The following is a 26,673-nucleotide window of genomic DNA, read 5'->3' as shown; positions in this document are numbered from 1 at the left end:
CAAAACCTGGACAATATCCAGACTTGGGCTAAAAAATAGCAGGTATGCCAAACAAGTGCCAGGAAGTGACCATCTCCAACAAGAGAGAACCTAAGCATTGCCCCTAAACATTCTATGGCATTACCATCCCCGAATGCCCCACTGTCAACATCCTGGGGATTTACCATTGATCAGAAACTCAAGTGGACAGCCATATAAATACTGTGCTAAAAGAGTCACTCAAAGGCAAGGAATCCTGTGACAAGGAACTAACTTCTTGACTCCCCAAAGCTGTCCATAATCTAAAAGGCACAAGTCAAAAGTGTGATGGAGTAATGTGCCCTTGCCTGACGACTGCAGCTCCAAAATATTCAAGAAGTTGACACCATCCAGAACAAAGCCGCTTGCTAACTGGACAATCCATCCACAAATGCTTACTTCTTCCACCACAGATACACAGTTGCAATACTGTGTACCATCTGTAAGATGAACTGCAGGAACTCTCCTAGGATCATAGACAGCATCTGAAAGGACAAGAGCAGCAGATACGATGGAGCAGCATCACCTGGAAGTTCCCCTCCAACCCACCCACCATCCTTTCTTGGGAATATATTGCTATTCCTTCATTGTCATTGGGCCAAAATCCAGGAACTCCCTCTTAATGGCACTATGGGTGTACCTACACCACATGGACTACTCTACCAGCTCTATTCGGCTGCCGTTGGTGGTGGTGGAGGCAAATTCGATAGGGTCTTTTAAGAGACTTCTGGATGAGTATGTGAGGCTTAATAGGATTTAGGGTTATAGGTAAGCCTAGTAGGTAGCGATATGATCGGCGCAACTTATGGGCTGAAGGGCCTGTTTGTGCTGTAGTTTTTCTATGTTCTAAGTAAGCTTACAACTACCTTCTCAAGGGTAATTAGCAATGGTCAATAAATGGTGGCCTCGTCAGCAAAGTCCACATCTCTTGAATTAATAATAAAAAAACCTCTTAAGTCACCAGTCAAGCTTCTCTTTTCTGAAAGAAAAGAGCCCCAGTTTGTTCAATCTTCTCTAATAGGTATAACCTCTCAGTTCTGGTATCAAACTTGCAAATCTTTTCTTGCCTCTTCTCTCATGCCTCTACATCCTTTTTATAATGTTATGGTGAGAACATTTTGCAGAACTCCAAGTGTGGTCTAACCCCAATGTTCCACATGTTTTAACGTGCTTAATTTCGCTGCTTCTCAATTATTGCAATTTCAAATTACAGTTATATAACAAACAAATTCCATGATATATCTTCAAAATAAGTTTCAGACTTCATTGCTAGAAGATTTACTTCCTTTGTATCCTTTCAATATCATTCTATATTTCATATACCAACCAAACAATAGTTCAATGTTTCCTTACTCCCTTATCTATTTCCATTCGACTAGACTCATTCTGAAGAAGATCACCATAATAGTCAATGTTTCCACAATGCCTCCTCATTTGAAATTATTTACCTTCACTTCTTTGAAAGATGTTTTTAATTTTAGTTCATAACATGCCTCAATCTCAGAACAGATCTATTTCAAATAAGTCCAAAACAAACCTGTATGAGCAAAGCAGATACTCCAAAATCTGTGTCTGATTAATTCTTTGCTTAAGATTAAAAAAGCAATTCTGAATTCCTACACATCCTCTAATTCTCTTCCACATACCATCATTCCCCTATTTTTACCTCAAAATGGATCCAAAATACGAACTTTTAAAAATACATTGTAAATAGAAAATGCAAATTTGAATACTAAAGTAGATATAGTATTAAAAGGTGCATATCCTGCATTGCTAAGTTAAACTAATGCTATTTTAGTGCACTAAATTAGAACTATTTGGTGTTTTATACAAAGCAATGTTTGTATCCTGTCATGCTATAACTTACAGCACAGAAGGAGGACATTCAGCCCACCAAGTCTACATTGGCTCTCAGTGGAGACATCCAGTCAGTTCCACTTCCTCACTTGATTCCTGTAGCCCTGCAAGGTTATTTCTTTTAAGTGCCCATCCAAATTTCCTTTTGAAATGTGTGTCTGCTTTCACCATGTTTGTAGGCGGCGACTTTCAGGTTATTATCATAGAAATCATAGGACCCTTACAGACCAGGAGGAGCACATTCAGCCTAGCGAGCCTGCACTGACAACAATTCCACTCAGGCCTTATTCCCCATAACCCCATGTATTTACTCTACTAATCCCCCGAAACTAAAGGGCAATTTAGCACGGCCAGTCAATCTACCTCACACATCTTTGGAGTGTGGGAGGAAACCGGAACACCTGGGGGAAACCCATGCAGACATGGGGAGGAAACGCCACACAGTCACTTAAGACCAGAAATGAACCCAGGTCCCTGGCACTATGAGGTAGAAGTGCCAACCACTGTGCTACCATGCCCCCCATGATGCTCCTCACATTTCCCTATTTCTCTTACCCAAAATCTTAAATCTGTGTCCCCTATTTTATTGAGCATAAAATGTATCTGCAAAATGCTTTAAAAAAATCATGAATAATATAATGAATATAGAACTTGGAATTTCCCAGTGAGCAGCAAGTCATAATTTCCTAAATAGACGCATGTGTCCAACTAATATTTCTGCCATCTCAAAGAATATTGAGTTTGTTCATGTCCACTTTGCCTGACAATGTCAGTAAAAAAAATGAACGAAGGCCTCAAATAAAAAACGTACATTATAAATATGAATAGCTTGGTGAGTGTTTTTATTGCTTTCATCAGATTCAAATGATGGTTGCATTCCACACAAGCAAATTTTGATCTGAAAAACCTTTAATTGAAGACCATTCAAATATCCCAATATTGGTGTTTTACTCTTTCATAGGATGTGGATGGATCTTGCCCTTGAACTGAATGGTTTGCTTGGCCGTTTCTGAGTGTAGTTAAGCATTAACCATATTCCTGTGCGTCTGGAGTCATATGTGGGCCAGAACAAGTAAGGACAGCAAATTTCCCTTCCTAATGGGCATTAGTGAACCAGATGGGTTTTATGACAATCAAATATTGGCTCATGATCACCATAACTGAGACGTGTTTTCAATTCCAGATTTTATTAATTAAATCTAAATTGCTCCAGATGTCATGGTGGGATTTGAATCCATGTGCCCAGAGCATTAGTCTCTGGATTACTCGTCCGGAGACATACAATTATACTACTATCTCCCTCTCTGTGATTCACCAATGTTATAGACAGTAAATTATAAAGAAGTGTTCAACTGTTACTGTACCCCTTTCCTATCAAATTGCAAAATCTGAGCACTACAATATTTTCAGGCAGTAAGAATAGTGAAAGGTTATAATTTCCAATAATACAATGGGAGAGATCCATAAAGGTCTGAAGTATGGTAAATAGGTGATATTTGGGAGCATGTCTAAGGCTGTAAAGTTTCAGGGTTCAGGCCGCACAAACTGGTCAAACCTCAACTTTGCATATTAGCACATAAAATAAATCCACCTTTCCGGAATGGACAGTTCCACCTGTCAGGTATTGCCAAGGTTACCTTTAGAACAGTGTATTGCTGCACATACAAGTGTCACCTCCAACAGGATGACATTTTGATCTAAAATCTGTAATCTGAGCTGACAGGCAGAGATACCTAGTCAGCTGTATTCCATTTCATAGAACTAAATAAATATACATATATACCTGCATGTAAAATAGAAGGGTTTACGTTGTATACAAATTTCCTACTTTCTTTCTCTACAGACTGCCGTTGTACTTTCCTGTTCTGGTCTGGTTCCTTTGGTGTGAAGTGACAAACTCAAGCAGTCAACATCGATATTAATTCCAGTTTTTCATTCTGTATGAAGCCAACACAACTGTGCGGCAAATGGATTGATTTTAACACTGATTTCAAGGGTTTTGATTTTAATCCTGTGGAACCACATGAGTATCCCTCAACAGCCTCCAATTTCCTTTGCCATCCTTTCAGTACCCAAACACATGCTACCAGATCCAGAAGGTTGTGTGATTCTGAAGTCCATTTAACAGGCAGAGCTCTTCTGCTACATTTACCTGAAAGTCCTTCAGGGTGTTAAATGTAGGTTCAGCCGGTTTTATAGATACAAATTTATCCTTCACGCCTTCTCTATGAAGCTGGTAAATATCAGTAATCCACATTTCAAACTCTCATGTTAATAGTGCTGAAACTTACACTTTAGTGCTTCAAGTGTCCTAAACTTGAATTGACTTCAACTATGTTTAATTAATTCATTAGTTGTTTTAGTAATCCTGAAAGTAAATTGATTTTTTTTGGAAAAATGATCTGCTATTTCAGATCTAAAATTAATTGGGAATAATAGTCTGTGTAATCTACAACCAAAGAATTGTAAAGTTTGAGAATTTCTCATTAGTGGACATTCTTGACAAGTTTATTATATTGTACTTTATACAAGTTCCACTGCACTATTTTAAAATAGGCTACTCAAATCAGTTTTGATATTGATTTATTGCAGAAAGAGAAGGTAAATCAATATTGTTGCACAATTTACTGAGTGAAAGGAACTCAAGAACACAGATACTTTCCTTTCTGGCACAACATTTACCATATTGATTGGTCATATAAAACAAGCTAAGTATATAGGATGATCCATGTTCTGTGGCGAAAAACAATTCCGACATCCCAAAAGCCCAGTCACTAAGCTCCCGTTCCAGCTCCAACTTCAACACTGCATACTCTCCTCTTAATTCTAGTCTCTCTATGCTTTCTCTCTCATAACAATTTGCATTTATATAGCACTTGTAACATAGTAAAAACATTTCAAATGTATCACGAGTCACTATCAAACACAATGACACAAAACCACATAAAGACACGTTGATCCATATTTTGCAATCAGTGGCAAACAAAGACTGTCTACTATTCATTAGACTTACTTCAAGACTTTTTACATGCTTTTGCACTGGAATTTGCAGTGATTAGTGAGCCATTTTCATGCAGCACATTCTACAGAAAATTTGAGACCTTGGAATCTTGGACGAGCAACTTTGCTTCTTCTTAACCAAACTGAAGAATCATTACGGACAATTACATACCCTGAACTAGGAAGTGTAGTATGGAATTGTTAATTGAACATGGAATAGTTTAAAGTGCAAAATAAAAAATTGAAAAGAAAGATGGGGCAAAAGGAGATAAGAGACACAAAGTTTTTAATAATCTTAAGTTTTAAATTACCAATAATAAGTAACAACTGAGGGAATGCAATTCAACATGAGGTTAATTTTCAGTGAAGTTCTTTATTAAAAATAGTAAGACTTATCACTAATGCACAGCAAATGGTCATGTACATTTGTGATGCTGAAGAACATGCTGATGCGGCTACAAAAGAGGTCACGAAGTGGGAACGCAGGAGTCATCCTTGGGAGCGCACACAGTGCACAAATGTTGAAGTAGCTGCAGAGCTAGTGAATAAACTGCCTTGTTGAAAGTCCTTGTTGTCAGTTATTCAGGGAACCCACAACATTTACATGCTGACAGGAGTTGGCACTATGGCACAAGGACTTCGCAGTATCGACCCACTTGTCTTTGATGAAAATATTGCAGATGGTTGGGAAAAGTTCCAGGAGCGGCACATTTACTGTAATACTGTATTGTCTGACAAGTCGAGAAAGGTACAGACCTATTAAACCTCACAGGCCCCCAGACTGTCAAAAACTTCAAGTCAGTTTTCCAGGCAGAGGAGAAAAAAGACATCAAATAATACTGAAAATGTTCTAGAACACCTGTCTCCTGGTAAAAAAAAATCCTTGATAGACATGCTTTCAATTTAACAAACCAAAGAATAGATGAGTCAATGCAATATTATATGGTCATCCTAAAAATAGTCACCCATCGACTTCAGGAAGCGTAAAGGAGAACATGCCCGTCTACATCAATGGGGACGAAGTAGAAAGCGTCAAGAGCTTCAAGTTCCTAGGTGTCCAGATCACCAACATCCTCCATGCCGACATTATAGTTAAGAAAGCCCACCAATGCCTCTATTTTCTCAGAAAACGAAAGAAATTTAGCATGTCAGCTACGACTCTCAACTTTCACAGATGCACCATAGGAAGCATTCTTTCTGGTTGTATCACAGCTTGGTATGGCTCCTGCTCTGCCCAAGACCACAAGGAACTACAAAAGGTCTGAACGTAGCCCAATCCATCACGCAAATCAGCTTCCCATCCATGGACTCTATATACACTTCCTGCTGCCTCAGCAAAGCAACCAGCATAATTAAGGACCCAATACACCCCAGACGTTCCCTCTTCCACCTTCTTTCTTCAGGAAAAAGATACAAAAGTCTGACGTCACGTACCAATCGACTCAAGAACAGTTTCTTCCCTGCTGCTGTCAAACTTTTGAACGGACTTACCTTGCATTAAGTTGATCTTTTTCAACACCCTAGCTATGGCTGTAACACTACATTCTGCACTCTCTTGTTTCCTTCTCCGTAAATGGTATGTTTTGTCTGTATAGTGCAAGAAACAATGCTTTTCACTGTATGTTAATAGATGTGACAATAATAAATCAAATCAAATATTGGCAAAAAAAGGTTTGGAATTCTCAGTGAAGACTTAATCAGGGATCGGGTAGTTTGTGGAGCATATAGTGATTTAGTCCACAAACAGCTGCTGCAAGAGAAGGCCTTAATGTTGCAAGTAACCATCAACAGTGTATGTTAAACAGAGAAAAAAGCAAGTGTTTCAGTTGGGAAATCAAAGTATTCACAGTACAGGGCCGTCTTGTTCTAACTGCAGCAGACAGCACCCATCAAATAAAATTGCTTTTTAAGTTAATCCATTAGTGTCACAACTAGTCTTACATTAACACTGCAATGACATTACTGTGAAAATCCCCAAGTCCAGTACCTGTTTGGGTACACTGAGGGAGAATATAGCATGGCCAATACACCTAATTAGCATGTCTTTCAGACTGTGGAAGGACACAGGAGCACCCGAAACAAACCCACACAGACACAGGGAGAACGTGTTGACTCCGCACAGATAGTAACCCAAGCTGGGAATTGAACCCACGTCCCTGGTGTTGTGAGGCAGCAGTGCTAACTGCTGCATTTGGTACAAGATGCAACAATTGTGGGAAACGAAACTACTTTGCTAAGTGCTGCAGATCCAAACAGCAGCAGCCCTCTCTGCCATCAGCAACAAAGCTGCTCTTCAATCGTCCAGGGGAAGGAGCATCAGCACAGTAAATGAATTGGTGTGCAAAGCAGCGAAGCTACTGAACCTCCAACAACACTCTATTGTGAGTGTTGACATCATCTCAGAAAGGGTGAAATTTTCACCACTCTCAACATCAGCAGTAGTGCCAGACTTATAGCCAAGACTGACACTGGAGCAAATGGTAACATCCTATCCAGCCAAAGGCTATGGGAAATAGACCTGTATACATCAACAGATTGCAGGTATGGCTTATGATGGACAGACAATCTGCACTTAAGGTATAGCAACCCTCTATTGCACACAAGGAAATTTCAATTTCCATTTAGCTGGCTAGAATGTAAATCCATGACTTGGCTTTGGGACAGCGCTGCATTGGGGCTCATTCAATTTGGTCCAGACTGCATGGTCTACAGCCCCAAGCCCAGGGATTAAAGCATCTCTTCATTGATAAGCTACCAGTTGTACATCACATGAGACTGAATGATTCAGTGCCATCAAAAGGCTCTGAGAAGAGTACCAGAAGCCAGGAAGCACGAAATCATTAATAAACTGCACCAGATGACAGCGCTAGGTACTATAACTCCTATAGGCAAGGCCACAGAATGAGTTTCACAATGATGGCCACAGTTAAAAAAGATGGTATCATCAGGATGCGTGTTGACCCAGTGCACTTCAACAAAGCACTGCTCAGACCACATTACCTGATAAAAACAATGGAATGGATCAGAGTAGACACACAAAATGCAAGATGTTCAGCATTCTCAATGTGAAATGAGAGTTCTGGCAGATTCCATTGGATGAAGAATCCTTGAAACTGACCACCTTCATGTCTCTGGTAGGCAGATACTGTTTTCTTCGTATGTCCTATAGGTTCTCCACTGGCACTGAGATTTTGCAGCAGTGCACGGTACAACTCTTTGCAACCTTGCCAAATTATTGTTGGTGACATTCTTGTTTGGGGTCATACTATGCAAGAACATAATGCACATCTTCTATCTTCTCCACCGAGTAAGGATCACCCAATTAGAGCTTAACACTGCGAAATGCAGATTCGGGGTCAACCAGGTTCCTGATGCGGGCTATTTACTCACAGCTGATGGTGTAAAGCCCAATCCAGACTAGACAATGACTATACAACAGATGGCGATTCCAATGCACAAGAACGCTTTTCAGCACTTTCCTGGCATGACAAATTATCGTTCTAAGTTTATCCCATGTTATAGTGAGGTCACAGGACCTCTACAGCAACTTCTCCACCAGGGCATCGAATGGTGCTGGCAAAAGCATCACACAGCAGCCTTCAACAGAATCAAACAAGCACTCACAATCTCACCAATATTATAATACTTTGACGTTCTGGCACTGGTACTCATCTGAACAGACGCCTCCCAGCATGGACATGGCACAGTTTGCACCCAGAATAGCAGACTAATAGCCTTTGCTTCAAAGGCCTTCACTGATACTGAGATTCATTATGCACAGACCAAAAAGGAACTTCTCGCTTAAGTCTTCGCCTAACAGGAATTTCATGACTTCAGATATGGTTGTCCTGCAAATGTTTAAACAGATCACCAGCCACTCTTAAAGAAACTCCTGCGCACCATGTTTGCAAGGCTGATGCTAAATTTGCAATGCTATAACCTCAGTATTACATATAAACGTGGCACAGCACTGTTTTAGCTGATGCCCTCTTCAAAGCCTTCTTACCCACTACAGACCAGTGTTGGAAGCAACCAGATAGAATCAAGGAGTACTGTATTGGCCCTCCATGTACATAGACATAGAAAGGGAAATCGCCAGATGCGCACTGTGCAATGCACTCAAGCCAATCAAGCAAGGAATGACTATATTTACATGGGGTCCCAGACCTCCCATGGTCACACTCAGCAGCTGACACCTTCAGATGGAACAGTAAACAACATTTAGCCTTAGCTGATTCGTATTCCGGGTGGTTTGAGCTGAACTACCTGCCAAACATGACAAGAGCAAAATAGTCATCAAGCTTAAGCAACACTTTGTCATACATGGCATCCCACACAGACTCATGACAGACAATGCTAGCCAACCCATCTCCACTGAATTTCAGAATTTTGCACAGACATGGGATTTTGAGCATATTACAAGCAGCCTCTTACATCCACAGTCAAAAGGCCTGCTGGAATGGGCAGCAAGCTTAGGCAACCATAGGAGATATGTGCACGGAATAGCACAGACTACTAAACAGCACTCCTCAGCCTGTGAAATCTACAAATGGCCTGTCCTAGTCAGCACGGCTTCTTTCCAGCCACACCAGGGCCATGATTCCTACTGCTAAGGCTCTGCTGCAGCCCAGACTTGAAACCAACTTGAATGATGCCCTCCTGCAACACAGATTGAGAAGCAAAACACATTACGGACAAGATGCACACAGACTCTGCCCTTGAACACCAGGTCAAACAGTCAGCATTCAGACCAGACGTGGCCACAACCAGTTGGTAGTGTTACACAGCAATGCACAACAACCAAACAGTTATGCAGTAGCCTCAGGCAGTGCCCACATTGGACACAATCGCCATTATCTTCGGCAACTATCAGAACCAGCACTTCAATCATCTGGATAATATGACACCAGCCCCTTGCACCAGTGGACATGCAGGCTCCTACAGAAGTCAACTCACGAATCCTGAACCTGCGAACACACCGATGAAAGATCCCATGTTGCTAACAGTGAAGCCACTGGCCACGGAAAGATTACAACACCACCAACCAGTGTAATCACATGCTCAGGGCAGCTGAGCAGCGCAAACACAAGATTCCAGGACCTTTTACCACCTAGGCTAGAAGTGACTTTCAATTTTCAGGTTTTTTTTACATTAGGAAAGGGAGGGTGTGTGGAGAAGGAGACGTGATGTACTATGAACCAATTGCTACAGCTTAAACTGTGCCTCTATGAATGTATATACATTGTTAGCTTGTATAATCGAATGTCACGTGTTTAAACTTAATTGAAATGAATGCTGACAGCCTCATCGCAACTTTTACCCAAAATCTGGGCAATTAGGATGTGATCAAAACCTTGGTCAAACAGGTAGTTGTGAGGAACATCTTAAACGAGATAAGTGATGTAGACATCTGGAGAGGTTGAAGTAGGAAATTCTAAAGCTCAGGGCTAAGGCTGCTGAAGGCACAGCTGTCAATGGTAAAAGCAAAGAAAATCAGATGCACAAAAGGACAAAAGTGAAAGAATGCAGAAATCACATGTGTTTGTCGTGTTGCAGGGGGTTACAGGAATAGAGCAGGGCAAAGCTCTGAAAGGATTTGAAAGCAAGGGTAAGGATTTTAAAATCAAGACCTTGTCAGACCAGGAGCCAATGTAGGTCAGTGAGCACATGGGGTGTTATTCTGAGACAGTCTAAATAATGGTAAATCAATAACTTAGCAGCCAGAAGGAATTTGGAAAAAAAACATGCCCAACAAATAGCCTTCACTTATTGAGGATCTAGTCATTGAAAAATATGGTTTACCATACATTCATGTTTAATCATCTTTCCAAAACATAACAGAAGATTCAAATCTCCTACACGTACCACAATAACCCTGAATTATACTAAAATCCACAGCAATCAAGTCTGATCATAGGATTGTGTAAGGTGGTTGTGGAAAAAAAGCAGGAAAGAGCAAACTCAAAAGAGTTACAACAAAAATAAAAAAATTCTATAGATTTTGGACTCTTGTTGCTTCCAACGAGCTGAAAGTAGAAATTAAAATGCAGTAGTCAAGTTTTCATATGGTATTAAAAGGAAAGCAGTGGAAGTAAAGGATGCAGTAAAGAAACTGTAAAACTACTCATTGGTTATGCAACTGGACAGACATGGCAAATTAAATTTAATACTGACAAACAGAATTTGCATTGCTCAAAAAACATGCATCACAAATCTAAGAATGAAAATAAACTAGCACTAACAGATTTTGAAGATGACCTAGGAGCAATAAATGACTCTTCGCTTCCAACATCCAACTTGTTAAAGCAATTAACAAGTTAAAGAACTGAGATTTGTTAGCACAGTCAAGTGCATACCTTCCAAGGTTATGCTGAGACTTCACGATACACAAACATTTAGTACTCATGCCCAATTCTAAGACCCAAGATTAATTTTAAAACTGTACACATGCATTGGTAGGGTGACAGAAAACATTTGTGTGCCAAGTGCAAAAGGAATGAGTTATAAAGGATTAGAGAACCTTACAGTCGAAAAATAGACAATTAAAGATGTGGGCAAACCCATTATTATACAATATTAAAAAGCATAAGTAGGTAAATTCAATATACTGTAACATTATGTCATCTACCATAAAGAACCTAAAGTCTCTGCATTGTAGTAATCAGTTTTTTAAATTATTTCAGCATTTGTACCTCTACCACACTTCCCAAGAATCCATTCTAAGCCAGTGATCATTTGTTGTGTGAACAACAACTCCTGACAGCAGTCTTAAACTTATCTTTCACTAGTTTTAACCTGCTTCATAGTGGCACAATGGTTAGCACATGCTGCCTCACAGCTCCAGGGACCTGGGTTTAATTCTGGCCTCAGGTGACTATGCATGTGGAGTTTGCTCATCTTCCCCGCATCTACATGGGTTTCTTCCCACAGTCCAAAGATGTGCAGGCTAGGTTGATTGGCCATGCTAAATTGCCACTTGGTGTCAGGGAGGTAAGCAGGGTAAATACGTGAGGTTACAGGAATAGAATCTGGGTGGAATTATGTCAGTGCAGATTTGATGGGTTGAATGCCTTCTGTAATGTAGGGATTCTACAGAAACTAGGAGTAGGCCATTCGGCCCTTCAAGCCTTCTCCACCATTCATTTTGATCACGGCTGATCATCAAAGTTAATATCCTGATTTGCCCCCTTCCTCCCATATCCCTTGATCCCTTTAGGCCCTAGAGCTATATCTAATTTCTTCTTGAAATCACACAACGTTTTGGCCTCAACTACATTCTATGGTAGTGAATTCCACACATTCTTCACCCGCTGGGTGAAGAAATTTCTCCTTACTGTCACCCCAGGAATCAGCTTGGTAAACCTTTGCTGTACTTCTTCTATAACAAGAACATCCTTCCTCAGACAAGGACACCAAAACTGCACCCAATACTCTAGCTGTGATCTCACTAACACTCTATACAATTGCAGCAAAACATCCCTATACTCAAATCCTCTCACTACGAAGGCTAACATACAATTTGCCTTCTTTACTGCCTGCTGTACCTATTTACTTTCAGTGACGAATGCATGAGGACTCTAAAGGTCTCAATGAGTAGTCACTTTCTCTCAATTTACAGCCATTTAAGTAATCAGGCTGATTGACCATGCTAAACTACCACTCAACCTATGATGCTCCTTGTCCTGCCCTCGTATAATTTAGTTGCAGGGAGATTTGCAGGGTAAATATGTGGGGTAACAGGGATTGGATCAGGGTGGAATTATTGTCGGTGCAGGTGTGAATGGGCTGAATGGCCTCCTTCTGTACTAGAGGGATTCTATGATTTTCCTTGTCCTGCCCTTCCATAATTTTCCAGATTTGCTTTTGACCACACTATCTTACATCCCTCTCTAAAAGATCACTTCTCAGATGTTTCCTTTCAATGCTGTCAAGAGCTTCATATTTCTAGGTGTCCTGATCATCAATAGCATGTCCTGGTCCCTCCACACCTGCACTGTATTCATGAAAGCACACCAATGTTTGGCATGTCCACTACAACTCTCACCAACTTTTACAGATGCACCATAGAGGGCATCTTTTCTGGTTGTATCACAGCTTGGTATGGCTCCTGCTCTGTCCAAGATCGCAAGAAACTACAGACGGTTGTGAACGAAGCTCAGTCAATCACACAAATCAGCCTCCCATTCATTGACTCTATCTATACTTCCAGCTGCCTCAAAAGCAACAGCATAATCAAGGACCCCCATGCACCCTCTTCCACCATCTTCCATTAGGAAAAAGATACAAAAGTTTGAGATCACATACCAACCAACTCAGGAACAGCTTCTTTCCTGCTGCAGCATACTTTTGAATGGACCTACCTCATTAAGTTGATCTTTCTCTGCACCCTTGCTATGACTGTAACACTACATTCTGCACCCTCCCCTTTCCTTCTCTATGAACAATATGCTTCGGCTGTATAGCACACAAGAAACAATACTTTTCATTGTATACTAATAGGTGTGACAATAATAAATTGAATCAAATAAGTTTACACTCATAATCTTGTCTACACTTTCACCACCACATTAAAGCCTCCCACATAACCAAAAGTGAGGCTATACTGGGATCAATTCCTCCCTAACAGTATTATGGGAGTATCTAAAACATATGTACTGCAACAGTTCAAGGCAGCTCACCAACATTCTCAAGGGCAATTAAGGCTGGGCAATCAACAAATGCTGCCCTAGTCAGCAATATCCACATCCCATGAAAGAATAAAAAAAATTGACCTGACCAAGGAACTTCATAATGATTCATTTTTTCTGTCCAAATTGTTTTTTTATTGGTTTGATTTCACATCTGTTGGTGGGTTTATTTGGTGGGGCAATGTCTGGGGACATCGTGGCACGTGGGATAGTGGAGAATAAAAACACCAGAAAGCACGAGGGGCCCAAAGTTACCCTGGCTGGATAGATTGTTTCAGAGAAGGGAGGGATGGAAGGAGTTGAATGGGGATGGAATGGGAGGAGTGGATGAGACTGCAGAACTGATCAAGTGTAGCAGAATTGCAGGGATAATTATTTGATGCAACTTATTACTTGAAAGCTACTCTGTGTTAAAAGTAATTCACTGAATTCAAATGAAAAAGTTAATTCACCTGACAGCTTTTCTAAAAGGCAATACACTGATGTTGATTCTAGACCTAAAAAAATGAAAACAGTCTATACTCTCCCTAGTTCCCACCCAGTCTTTTCAATGGGCAAGCCACCACACAAATTTAAACTCAAGGAAGCAGCAATAATGTTGCTACAAAATTTAAATTTACGTAGGGACTTCGTCAAACCAGACTGTTGGTAAAGAAGCTGTTTTCTTGATAACCACAGCAATTATAACAGGCAGATTTTAAGGAAATAGAGGGAAAGATTCTCTGGCCTTCCTTCAGCGTTTTTCTCAGCAATAGGAGATGGTACGCCATTCACTGGCGGCAGGATCCTCTGGTCCCACAGCTGTCAATAGAAATTCCCACTGCAGCTACACCATGCCACCGGGAAACATGCAGCAGGAGGTGCACTATCAACTGGACCTGCTAGTGTGAACAGCCAGAGAATTCCAGCCATAATATTCATTCTTCAAATCATAATGAGCCTATCAAATGTAAACCTGCCTTTTTAACTCAGGATAAAACTATCCTCAATTAAACTAGCATACTCTTGACTACAAACAAGTCACAAGGCCAGGCCCAAGACAAAATTCCTATGTATATTCCACTCTTTTTACGCACAGGCTTTACGTAGCATTTCCTAGTGAGAAGCTTTGATTCTGCCTCTACTACAGGAACTAGGAATCCTACATTAAAAAAGTGTAGTGTCTCAAATCTGGCTATCCAAAAGCCAGTGATGTGTGAATGCATAATTTTTTACTATTAGATTAGTAAAATAACTAGATATTGCAGTAGCATGCAAGCTAGTAGTTGGTTTTGTGCACCTGCCTTTCCCCATCTGATCCTTGACCCAACCCACCCCAAACCATCCAACCCAAAAACTGGCTAGATCTGAAAACTGGCACAGACTCAGTCCCAATATTGTCTGAGTTGAGACACTGTACCTGTACTAAGTCAACTACAGATGTTTTGCAGGTCTTTGCGAGTACAAATTAATCACAACTTTATCCTTTCTTGAGTCATATTGTTTCATTTCTATAGGCTTTTTAGAAATTTGAATGATATGTTCATAAGTTTAGATAAAATTGCACTGGATAAGGCTCAGATGATATGGGCCTGATGGGACAATTGGCCTGTTTCTTTAACAAAGACAGAAAACGCTGGAAGTATTTAGCAGGTCAGACAGCATCTATGGAGAAACAGAGTTTGTATGTTTTTCTATATATTCTATATAATTGGAATTTTAGTCCAACTGACAAGAGGCAACCCTTTGGCCTATTGGGCCTGTTACAGCTCTTTAGTAAAGCTATTAAATTCACCCTACCAGCACATTCTTTACCTATGATTGTTTTCCCCTTCGAGTATCTATCCAAGTCTCTTCCAAATGACAGCTGAATCTGCCTTCACTAACTTTTCAGATAATGCCTTGCAGATCACAATAACTCACTTGTATAAAAAAGATTTTCTCATACTGCCTCTAGTTCTTTTGATTTAATTAATTACAAAGTCCATTCATCAATCCTGCTGCTGCATCTGAATGCCAAAAATATGAAGGAGCTATGTTGCAGAGGACCAGCTACCATGGGAGGAAAATGAGACACAAGATGCACATTATGGTTTAGCTGAGTTCCCACACAGTGTGTGGTGAGCTAGCTCAGATGTTGATGCAATATTTCATAACTGAATCGTGAAGGGCAAGAGTACATCAGCACAAAATGAAGGCGTTTGCTCTGCAAGTAGATCACCAGATTTGGCGATTAGTTTATTTCTGTTTTTAACTTTTCAAAAGCTTTCAGTAGATGCTTTTTAAGTTAGTGACCAGTTGAGGGTGAAACACAAGTAGATTTGGTAAGGAATAAAATCAGAGTCTACGGTGCAGAAAGTGGCCATTTGGCCCATCAAGCCTGCACCGACAACAATCCCAGCCAGGTTCGATTACCATATTACCCGCCTGATCCCCCTGACATTAAGGGGCAATTTATCATGGCCAATTAATTTAACCGTCACTTATTCGGAAGAAACCACAAGAGGTGATGAGGTTATGTAAACTCCACACAGTCACCCGAGGCTGGAAATAAACACGGGTCTCTGGCGCTGAGAGGCAGCTGTGGCACTGTGCCATCGTCCCATCCAAGAATTGGCCATCTAAGGTACCATCTAAGTCAAGTGAGTTCATTAGAATCATTGTGCAGTTAAAAGTGAAAGGACACTCTTTGTTGTACTTGACTGGAATTGTTAATTTATGCAATACTCTCTCATGAGTTTTGCATCATTAGCTAGCATTATCTGCGAGGAAAAAAGTCATATATTACTATGTATAGTGGATTTTTTTGAATTTGCAGATCATGCAAGGACACTTCTAATCTATTAACACGTTCTCAGTATCCAGCAAGTCCCTTGATGATTATCAATGGCTCCCAAATCTTTCCCCTATTTTCTCTCAGCATCACTGGATAAATACAATGCATTTTTGAAACTTATTTTGAGACACAGAGCCTGCAACTTTTATGTGTCAAAGTCACAAATTTGGGCTACATTATCTTTGTTTGAAATCAGGTTTCTCGTGTCTTTCTTATATTTAAGAATTCGTAATTCTATCTCATGGCCATTCTTAATTGCATTTTATGGCTTGATCTCTTCCCTAAATGCACTGAAGAATTTAAAGAATTATCTTGTCACCATTATAATTTTCCTACACAACTATTTTTTTTCTAGACCCCTCTTTGCTTTCCTGACCAACTACTTTCAAAAAGTAGATTATTTCTGGTTTTCCATGCAACTGTTGTAGAGACCGTGTATCCATTTTTAATTTGTTTCTTAATCCATTTAGAGTGGTATTTGTTCAGTGAGAGTTTTTAGTTTTATATGTGTATTTTGCATTGCATGCTCAGTGTTATGTCTTTAAAAGTAATCTATTTATCCTCTACAAATAGGCTGTTTAACTCAAAGCTATTTGGATTGCTCCTTTTTTAAAATTTAGCCTGATTCTTGGCCTTTGATATTTCTCAATCTCAGCTCATACTGAGTCTGAGCACTCTCTCGATGTCTAAATAAAGGTATCACAACTTGTCAGAATGCTTTTGCCATTTACTGTACGTTGTCTGGGTCATTTACAAATATCAGGTCAAGATGCATCGCTTCTGTTGGATTTCCTGACATACCGTCAAGAAGCAGTCACGCATTGCATTTACCAACTATGACTCAAAAACATTTTAGCTTTGTGTTCTATATTTGGTTGATTGAAATTGCCCATTACACTTCCTGCCCTTACATACCTTTCCCAGCTCTTCCTAAACTAAACTGTCCTCCTTATGTTAACTAGTAGTCTGCAGCATACCCAGAATATAGCTTTGTTTTTTTTCCCACATTAGGGGTCTAACTAGTGCAGTTCAATTTCCCACAGGAGCAAATTTATATATATTCCATATGTCCCAGGCATTAAGCCTTAAAAAAATCTCTTGCATTCAGCACTTTAACTGTGGTCCCTCCCACTAGCACTACAATTTTGCTGAGTGATTCAAGGTGAAATGTTGGAAAACAACGGCACCACATTTCATATGGAGCACAAGAAACAGTAGTTCAATCTAAGACAGCAACTTGCTTGTACTTCTGAAGAGAAGTAATTAATATTTCGCCTATATAAAGTAATACACAAATTGTTTTGGTTTGGTAACAAGTATTTTAAAGGGAGTTGTGATCGATTTCTACAATGTGCGAATAATTAGCTAATTGTGAGCAAATAATTTATTTTTATAATACCTTGAGTTAACCTAATAACAAATTTTTAAAATTTGTGTTTCCAAATCTACACAGAATTCTAACACGCCCATGAAAATCTCACCAAGTTACTTAACCAGAACAAGAATGGCAGTAAAGTACCCCATATCCTATGCTTTAGGTATATTAGACAAGACTTCCTTTGAATAAAATATAAACACAATCAGGCTGCTGCTGTGGCACAGAAACAGACTTATCAAGTCACAGGTATTCTACTGTGTATGTGACTCATACAATATGTTGTTACTGCTAGCATATTTAAATACATTGACAGCTCTTTCACACACCTCAGTAGAAATCTCACAAACAGATACACACTAATGAGACTGATATGTCTCTAAAAATTCTTCTGTTAGCATTAGTCACAGTACAAAGTGTCAGTTTAAGTGTCTCTCCCTTATAAATAAAAAAATCTTTCCATGTCAATGGTATAGTTTCCCATGTCAGCAATGAAAAGCAAATGGAAAGTTCATTAATGAATCAGAAGGCTTCTGAATATTAACACTATCTTTGTTCTTCTATGCTTTCCTATATTTGTTTACAAATTGTTGTAAACTCTGACGGTTTTGCAAAGTTGGAGCTGCCCTTTAACAATAACTACACCACATCTTATTAATAACATTAAGGTCCCTGAGGTTTACCCAATCTTAACTGTTAACTGCTTTCCACATTTGAGTTTATGAAGTCACACAACACCCAAGTACAATGCATTATTTTTCAGCCATAATACATAGATACCTTCTGTCTGGACAGATTTCCAACCACCCAATAATTACTTGAATTATTCTTCTGCTGGGTTTTTATCTCACTATAAATAATTAGAATAACAGTAGACTTAATGAAAATCAAAGTTCTAAATTGAGCCTGCATGATCATGCAAATATTCTTTCATCAAAAACCTAACAACTACCTTTCATCAATCTGAAACATTAACTCTGTTTTGCGCTCCAAAGGTGTTGCCAGACCTGCGGATTTCCAGCTTATTCTATTTTAATTTCAGATTTCTAACATCCGCAGTATTTTGCTTTTGATCTACCCTTTCACTGCTTAACATGTAATAACGGCCTTTATTCTATTACAAAAACACACTATTGTCTTGGTTTTAAACTGAAAAGCAGAGGACTTAGGTAGTGTGATGCTACATTTAGCACAAAAATACAGTATCCATTCTGCTTGTGTGTAGTGTGTCCACACCACACATGACCCCATGACCAATTGCTCGCATAGTATGATCACAAAAGGCACATTATTTTTCCGTACAACACAAATAAAACTTTATTTCTTTTTAAATCACTTGGCAATCTGCAACAGCAAATTTGCCACAATTCAATTTCTCTGAATTTCCTCAACTAGGTACCATTTGTGTATTGGAGTATGTACATTTAAAACAAGAACTATTATTTGGTAGTGTGATTCAAAATAATGCTACATTTTAGAAAAACAAAGACATTGATTGACTTCATCCTATATTTGTACAATAATACTCACAGGCATCAAATACATTTAACTTAATGCACTAATGTATAATCATCCCATTTTAGTGGCATAATTTAATCTGAAACTATTATTTCAAGTGAGCAGAGCATTGTGCAGTTTTTCACTGTAGCACATCAATAACCCAGGGGTGATTGGGACATTTCAATCCGTAATAAATTACTTGTTGCACAGTCGCCCGGCTTCACATTTCCAGCAGATCGTGGGGGCAGGATGAACTGTCTGCTGTGACCAGCTCAACCCAAACTGTATTGTGTGATAGCTGCCTTCACTGCAAAAATAAATCGGGGGGGGGGGGCGGCAGGCAAAGAAAAACAAACACAATGTCCCTTCTTTATAAAGTGCTGCACAGGAAACTTTGCCTTGTAGTGTACCTGGCTATACGTATCTATAATAAATTAAATTTACCCTCCAAATCCACTTTCCAACAACACTTTCGAGGAGAATAAAACCCACAGGACACAACATATAACCAAGTTTACCCGCCAGTGGCCACTTTCGAGAAGAAAAAGATTTAAAACACACAGGACACAACATATTACCGAATTTACCCTCCAGCGGCCACTTTCGAGGAGAATTAAAATAAAAGATTTACAAACCTCCGACCCTCCCTCGTCCCCAGCACACACTTCAAACCGAATCTTAATAATCCCCTTCGATTTATTGTGCGGCTGTTTCAGTGGGCACGACTGGGAAGCAACTCCTAGCCCCTTTCAGCGCCATATTATAGAAGCATCTCTCCCAATTGTGCGTTGAGGCTTTTTATATAAAAAATATATATATATATTTGAAGCACGCAACAGAAGAACATGGGTGTTTCTTATCACCCCTCTCCTTTCCTCCCCTTGGGGAGGGGGGGGGGAAGTATCCCGCTGTACCGACGGTGCTGTTTTCTAATTCACCCCTTCCCTCACACTCACTCACTTGCTGGCTCTCTCGCTCCCTGTCTAACTCCACACTCCGCCATCTTCCATCGCCGCCGCCGCCGCCGCACAACAACATCCCGCCACGTGACCCCGCCGGGCCAGCCAACCGCGCGCCGGCCCAGCTCCAGCCTAAAAATAGCCCCCTTCAGATCAGCGCAGTATGAATAATACAAGAGAGCATGTGGCTCAGTAAGGAACAGCAGATGCACTGTATGTATGAATGAGAGAGAGAGAGAGATGCATGGGTAGAAGGGATCTGCAACACCCTTATTTCTCCTTCTTTAAAACATATGGAGGAAAAACCCACCTTTAGTTTTGCAACCAAAAATGCACATTTTTTCTTGATGTGGAGCACGCTCCTCAATACCATTTCCCCCACCTATCCATTATTTTGTAAAATAAAGATGTGTGTACATTTTTTTTGATGTGGAGCACACTCCTCAATACAACCATTCCACCCCCACCCCCCCCCCAGTCCACTATTTGTAAAATAAAAATGTGAGCACATTTTTTTGGTGTGGAGCACACTCCTCAATTCCCCCACCTATCCACTATTTGTGAAATAAATATGTGCACATTTCTGCAGTGGAACACACTCCCCAATGCAGCCAGCATCATTCATTTCCCCCCATCTGTCCACTATTTGTAAAATAAAGATGTACATATTTTTTGATGTGCAGCTCCCTCCCTAATGCAGTCAGCTTCATTCATTTCTCCTCTCTATCCACTATTTGTAAAATAAAGATGTGCACATTTTTTGTGATGTGGAGCACACTCCCCAATTAAATTTCCAGTCAGTTTCATTTATTTCCCCCCCCATAGAATTTGTAACTAAAAATGTGCACATTTTTCTGAAGTGAAGCACACCCCCCAATGCAGCTAGCTTCATTCATTTCCCCCACCTATTTTGGCACATTTTCTTTTTCTAAATATATACAGTTCCGTTTGTTTAAATATATATAAATATACCTGCCTCACTTATTTCCGCCCATCAGTCTCATTCAATTGCACCCCCCCCCCACCTTTCTCACTCCCCCCCGTGCTGCCCACCCTGCAGTATTCTGAATTATATACAGCGTCCAGCAACCCCCCCCCCCCCCCGCCAACTATTTGTCATTCTGTCTGGTGCACCCCCTCCCCTCCGTCCCCCGTTATCAGGGAATTTGGGTTAGAGGGGAGAGGGATTGAACCCCCCTGTTCCATTGATAAGCAAACCGCACTGTCTTTCCCGGTAAGCAAGCCCTATTGAAAGTATTGTTGCAATCTCCCAAAATAACAATGCTTAAGAACATTCCCCGTGCCATCTGCAACATTACTACCAACCGTGTTTCTCTTAGCAGGATGGCACCAATTATTATCCTCTATCGCGGATTTTTTGGTTATGTGCCTTTTACACCTAGAATGTATCTTTTCAGTTTTCAGCAATGAAATAGCGCTACAATTCGAGCTCCACTCACCTCTCCCGCACATGAACACTGTCGCCGATTTGCTTAAAATGCTGCACGTTATTACTTATTATCTTCTCAACTGGAATTTCACCGGGCAATCGACCATGCATCTGTCCGATCGTCACTCCTGCATCTGTTTGGTCGGGAGAAGAGGTTCAAATTTTGGCTGAACGTGTAATTTAAATAGATGAGAAGTGAATATTTGGCTCACTGGAAACGATTCCTCTTTTCATTAAGACTGCAGTATAATCACACTTTGGTATTCACGTGAAGTGGTTACAGAACCTCAATGCAAAATGGCAGTATAATTTGAGATTTTGGTCCTAATGTGTTACGTTATTCCAAATGCTCCTCACTTTTTAAGTGAAGAGATTTTTTTTCCTGACATTGATTCCAAATAAAATTTGAATTGGGTTGAATTGAAATTCACTGTTCACCAAATTCCATTTATGGTCTTTGGTCCTATTCCGCTCACATTTAAAAATAGTCTGAATTTACCTCACCCATGTCTTCAAAGGTGAACAAGTCTAATGGCACAGTGGGTAGTACCCCATGTGTGAGCCAGGATGCATACCACCCCAGGACTCCATGGTCAAGGAAAATGTGTTCATAATGTGGCCAAGCAGGTTAATTATTATTTGGCAATTCCTTGCAAGGGCAAATGGTAAGAGTGGGAGAGATTCCTGGTCAGGTGTGTGATGAAAAGAAAGTTGGAGCCTCACTATCCATAGGTCCAGATTACAAATTCCATGTAAAATTGCATGTTTCTACAGTAAAAGGGGGCAGCACAGTGGCACAGTGGTTAACACTGCTGCCTGACAGTGCCAGGGACCCAGCTTGGGTCACCGTCTGTGTGGAGTTTACACATTCTCCTCGTGACTGTGTGGGTTTCCTCCGGGTGCTCTAGTTTCCTCCCGCAGTCCGAAAGACGTGCTGGTTTGGGTGCATTGGCCATGCTAGATTCTTCCTCATTGCGCCCAAACAAGCGTCAGAGTGTGGCGACTAGGGGATTTTCTGAGTAGTTTAGTTGTAGTGTTAATGTAAGCTAACTTGTGACAGTAATAAATAAACTTTAAACTTCACAGAATCATAGAATTGGTACGGAGAGAAAGGAGACCATTTGGCCCATTGTGTCTGCCCCGGGTTAATGCCATTTCCCTGCCTTTTCCCCATACCGCCGCACACTGCAGAAACAATCATTTAATTACTTCTTAAAAGGCTCGATTAAACCCATCTTCAACACACTTCTGGGCATGCATTCCAGATCTGAACCATTCATGTGAAAAAGTCTTTTCTCATATCACATTTGCTTCTTTTGAAAATCATTTTAAATCTGTGCCCTCTCATTCTTGATCATTTTACAAGCGGGAACAGTTTCTCCCTATCTACTTTGTCCAGCATTTTGAACATCTCTATCAAATCTCCTCTTGGACTTGGACTCCCTGAGCTATCTGTAACACAACACCATTTCATTTAATAGTTGAATGTTCCAACAGAATACCACTTTATTTCTAGACTGCCAAACAGCAATTTCTCTTAATATTGCCTTGTAACTCATTCCATTCCATTTAGATTCAGTCCAGTTTCATTTTATGTGCCTTTTCCTACTTCATGCAAAACTCAACAAAGTAGTTTAAAAGTGGTTTGCCCTATATAATTTAGAATTACATTGTAACTTGCCTAAAGTTTGGATTTGGAAAATCTGCTCTGCAGCTCAAATTTAAAGGGATGTGTCCACTTAAAGACAGGAAGTTGCACATGGGTGTATGTGCTTGGGGTGGGGGGAATGGTTGGTTTAGCACTTATAAAGGATATTAAACATTTGCTAAGGCTGGATGAATAAAGAAATACCAATGAAAAAAAAGAAACAAAACCTAATGGAAACATAGGCCGGAATTTTACAGCCTCACTCACCCCAGAATCGGGAAGGGCGAGGCTCGCAGAACAGAATTTTCCGTTGGCCTCAGGCGAGATTTTACGAGCCTCGCCTGAGCGAGGTCATAAAATCTGGCCATAAAAAATAGCAGCAGGAGTAGGCCAATTGGACTTTCAAGCCTGCTCTGCCTTTCATTATAATGATCGCTGATCATTAAATTCAATTTCCCATCCCACCTTCCCCCACATATCCCCTTGATGCCTTTAGCCCCAAGAGCTGTATCTCATTTCTTCTTGAAATCACATGATGTTTTGGCCTCAACTGCTTTCTGTGGTAATGAATTCCACAGATTCACCCCTCTTTGGATAAAGAAATTTCTCCTCACCTCACCGTAAAAAGGCTTACTCTGTATCCTCAAACTATGACTCCCATACTATCGGGAACACTATTTCTGAATCTACCCATCTACCCATCCTGTTAAATTTTTATATGTTTCTATGAGATTGCCTCTCACTCTTCTAAACTCCAGTGAATGTAATCCTAACAAATTTAGTCACTCCCCGTATGACAAACCTGCCATCCCAGGAATCCGCCTGGTAAATCTTCACTGCACCCCTCTATAGCAAGGACGTCTTTCCTCAGATAAGGATACCAAAATGTGGAGGCGCAAAATGAATCAGTGGAAAAGCAACCTAATGGTGCCGCAAACAAATCTCTGTTTGATGGCTGGACAAATGGACATGCACTACAAGATGAGGAGGCTTGGTCTTTTTGGCACTTTAGTACATTTTCTCCAGGGGACCTTGCCTGAGGAGATAGAAATCATCTTGAACTGTATACTTGAGGACAATCTAGAATGCCCTGAAATCTTGGGAATGTTGCCCATTAGAAAAACCTTTGAATCTAATTGAGCTGTTTTCTACTTCCGAGTGAAGGCGAAGTATTTGTTGCCCCTTGCAAACAAGCCTGCTTGATGGATTATGATGTGGAGATGCCAACGTTGGATTGGGGAAATGCAATAAGATGTCTCATAACACCAGATTAAAGTCCAACAGGTTTATTTGGTAGCAAAAGCCACTAGCTTTCAGGGCGCTGCTCCTTCGTCAGGTGAGTTACAGATCTCCCACTCACCTGACGAAGGAGCAGCGCTCTGAAAGCTAGTGGCATTTGCCACCAAATAAATCTGTTGGGATTTAACCTGGTGTTGTGAGACTTCTTACTGATGGATTATGGGCATCCAACTAACATGAAAAGGTTAAGTGACATGAAAGTTTGATATATGAATGTTGCGGGACAGCCTGTCTCTTCATCAGGTGGCTAGGGGTTCAGAACTTCCAGCCACCTGACAAAGGGACAGGCTGTCCCGAAAGCTTGCGACTTTTGCTACAAATAAACTTGTTTGGTCTTTAAGCTGGTGTTGTGGGATTTCTTTCTGTTTTACCCCAGTCCAATGCTGGCATCTCCACATCATATGCCTTCATCAGCCTTCAAAAGATGACATGTATATCTGCTTTATGAACGGAAACATGAAAAACTGTTCTTAAATAATCATAGAATCCCTCCAGTGCAGAAGGAGACCATTCGGACCATCGAGCCTGCTCCAACAACAATCTCACCCAGGCCGTATCCCTGTAACCCCATGCACTTACCCAGCTAATCGCCTGACATTAAGGGTCAATTTATGGGTGGCACAGTGGTTAGCTCTGCTGCTTCACAGCTCCAGGGCTCAGGTTCAATTCCCAGCTTAGGTCACTGTCCGTGCAGAGTCTGCACATTCTCCCCATGTCTGCATGGTTTTCCACCAGCTGCTCCGGTTTCCCCCCCACAGTCCAAAAGATGTGCTGGTTAGGTGTGTTGGGCACGCTAAATTCTCCCTCAGTGTGATGACTAGGGGATTTTCGCAGTAACTTAATTGCAGTGTTAATGTAAGTCTCTTTGTGGCACTAGTAAATAAACTTTATAATATAGCATGGCCAATCATCCTAACCTGCACATCTTTTCAGTGGGAGGAAACCGGAGTACCCGTAGGAAACCCACGCAGACACGGGGAGAATGTCCAAACTCCACACAGACAGTCAATGTACACAGGAATAGCAGCTGATATCAAGGTGGAAATAAGAAACAGTTGGCAAAAAGACCTGCATTGCACAAATATTCAGGTTGAAAAAACAATAAAGTCAAGTATCAGTAAAAATGTCAGTAGGACAATATGAATAAAAGAAATACAACATTTCCAATCAAAATTTACAAACTAATTTCAAACTTAAATTTACTCCGACAGATTATCAACAAATAGCTATACTTTCATATGGTCAATGCTAACTGATAAGGAAGTAGCAACAAAAAAGCCACTAATTTAGTGTGAGGCACAATGACATCATTTTAAAGTAAAGTTTACTTATTAGTCACACGTAAGCTTACATTAACACTGTCATGAAGGCACTGTGAAAATCCCCTAGTCGACACACTCCGGGACCTGTTTGGGTACACTGAGGGAGAATTTAGTATGGCCAATCCACCTAACCAGCACGTCTTTCAGACAGTGGGAGGAAACCAGAGCACCTGGAGGAAACCCGCACAGACACAGGGAGAATGCGCAGACTCGACACAGTCAGTGATCCAAGCTGGGAATCAAGCCCAGGTCCCTGGCACTGTGAGGCAGCAGTGCTAACCACTGTGCCACTGTGCCTTCCAAAGCTCAACTGAGGTTTGCATTCATCAGCAACATAGAGATTCAAAACCCAATATTTTATTTAACAAAAACCTACATGCCTAATTTCAGAACTTGCGGACTTTTGCAAAGAAAATAATCTATTGTTCAGATTATAAATGCAAGCATTCTGTTTTTTTTTAACTGTCTGGTTATTGGAAGTGTCTCCTTTTGATTATAAGTCTTCTTAAAACATTCCTAGGGGAAATTTGCTGATTGTGTAAAATTAATGATATTGGGTCAGCCATGTTTTGACTATCTCACTTAGTTTTCCTTAAGCAAAGTTTGGAAATCTGTACGGTCGGCAACCAATCCAATGCCACTTGTTTTACAATATCACCAAAGTCAACATTACTCCCAACTCCTTTGTTAATCCAATGTCATTAATTCTGTACTCACATTCACTTTTTTCAATCTATATCAAT

The 26,673-nt window shown here is 40.5% G+C and overlaps 1 protein-coding gene across 6 annotated transcripts in view; it reads right to left on the bottom strand.

Annotated features, from left to right (window-relative positions):
• The window catches only part of hdac5 (histone deacetylase 5), a 303,715-nt gene extending 282,023 nt beyond the window's left edge, over nt 1-21,692 (bottom strand). For 2 of the 6 annotated variants that reach the window (XM_080213634.1, XM_080213639.1), the window contains exon 1: nt 20,213-20,310. The gene's annotated coding sequence lies outside the window, so the exon portion shown is untranslated. Of the gene's footprint in view, nt 1-20,208; nt 20,311-21,671 lie in introns of those variants that run through there. The other 4 variants (XM_080213636.1, XM_080213638.1, XM_080213637.1 and 1 more) reach the window with 4 other exon arrangements.
• Nucleotides 21,693-26,673: the final 4,981 nt, after the last annotated feature.

Source organism: Carcharhinus amblyrhynchos, chromosome 27, assembly GCF_965287045.1.
Source record: "Carcharhinus amblyrhynchos chromosome 27, sCarAmb.v2.hapA, whole genome shotgun sequence".
NCBI lineage: Eukaryota > Metazoa > Chordata > Chondrichthyes > Carcharhiniformes > Carcharhinidae > Carcharhinus > Carcharhinus amblyrhynchos.
Note: the sequence above shows the minus strand (reverse complement) of the source record. Positions and strands in the feature narration are given on the sequence as shown.